We start from the raw sequence: 1,850 nt of genomic DNA on the forward strand, positions 1-1,850 counted from the left end.
ACAAGTCCTATTCAGGAGGGTTATATCTAGTTACATATCCAGGTAATTTTTTTCAAATATATTTACAATGTTGGTGTGATTTGGACTAAAGAGATGGTAGAGATATTTTTTTTCTTCTCAGTGTTGTAAAGAATTATATTTTTGAAATAAATTATGTTCTAAAGCCAAAATAATAGACTTTCTCATTTTAAAACCTAGTCCTTTGCCATTTAACCCAAACATTGTTCATCTTGACAATGTTTCGCCTTCAAAATTTCACAATAACAGAGGTGGGGAAGCTGAACTTCATGGACTACTGCTAAATTGTTCTGTTTGCACAACTTTTGAATAGGTTTGCATCAATTTTGGGAAAAAAGCAACAGAAGCACTGGGGAAAAAAAGCATCCGCTTTGGTTCATCCAGAGCTGTTTCTGCATAACGGTCAGATATTGCGGTACCTTCTTGTAAATGCAACTGCGCAGGGAGCACCAGTGCTGGGGAGTGGAAGCGACTGACTGGGGTCTGTTCTGGAGGTAAGGTGGGACGAAAAGCAGTGCCAATAAAAAAAATGGCTTTTTTTTTTAGAGCCAACTAAAAACTTCTTCAGAACATTCCTACCATTTCTGCCGTTGTTAACATAATTTTCTCTATATTTAATTTTAAATGAGAAAAACTTTTCCTCCGCTGCACGTCTTTGACTTATATCACAACTACAACCAGTCCCTGATCGGTTGCTGCAACGCAGTTTCATAGAATAGTTGAGATTTTTTAATATCAGTGGCATGTCTGCTTCCCAACGCAGTTTGCACAGGGATAGTATTTAAATCCATCGACCTCACGGTGGATACCATGCTCAGTCTGAATGCACCTATAGACTCCTTACCACAACCGTTACAATAACATCATGCTTTAACAAACTTTACAAAAAAAAAAAAAACACAATTATGATCATGAAGACACAAATAAAGCTGAATAAAACTAAATTCAAATCAGTCACTTAACCAGTTATAACGTTTTCCGTAAACACAAAGAAATGTCATGAAATACATTGAGATACAGACAATACATTTCACTATATTCCCAGATAGATACAGAAAAAAACAAAATGCATTATAAACAAACTAATTGTCTACAATTATAAATTTATCATTAACTATTAATTCTAAAATTAAAGGATGCTATAATGTCAAAATATTTAATTTTTGCGTATTAAAACCCACTCTTTTTCCATTTAATAAGAACATGGTTAAGAAAGCTTAAGAGTCTCTGGTGGTTCCTCATAAGTTTATAAAGCAGACTGAATTTTGAGTTTATCAACATATTGGCTTAGAATTGGTTTAAATTAAAAACATAAATTATAAATGTTCAGTGTTTTTTTCCACATTAAATTCTAGTTTTATAACATCTTTGGGCTAACATCATTGTAGATGGCCTAAAAAAGGAAATTAATTAGCTTTAATTCCAGACTTAAAAACTTTGACATAAAATGATGAACTTTAACATTTTCCTCCACTGCTTTCCCTGGACTTTCAGACTGCTTAAGTTGACACTAATTAATGTATTCCCTCAACTTGCCGTGTTACTTTTGCTTATCAAATTTTATTTCTGTTCTCTGTTAATATCATAGACTTGTTGCCCTGATTAGGTGTTTTACAGCTCGGTAGTTTTCCTGCTCGCTGTAAAAAGAGAAGAGGCAGAACCAAACTGCTGAGCAGAGTCATCCAATCTGAACATGGGGCTGCAAAGCATTCAGTGTTTTCTATCAGCTCTGAGGAATTGTTTATGGCATCACAAACCAAAACTCCACCTAAGCTTAACAACAGAACTGTCATTATAATCAGAATAATGTAAAAAGCTTTAAGCTTTGACTG

Source organism: Cyprinodon variegatus, unplaced genomic scaffold (assembly GCF_000732505.1).
Source record: "Cyprinodon variegatus isolate N-32 unplaced genomic scaffold, C_variegatus-1.0 Scaffold49, whole genome shotgun sequence".
NCBI lineage: Eukaryota > Metazoa > Chordata > Actinopteri > Cyprinodontiformes > Cyprinodontidae > Cyprinodon > Cyprinodon variegatus.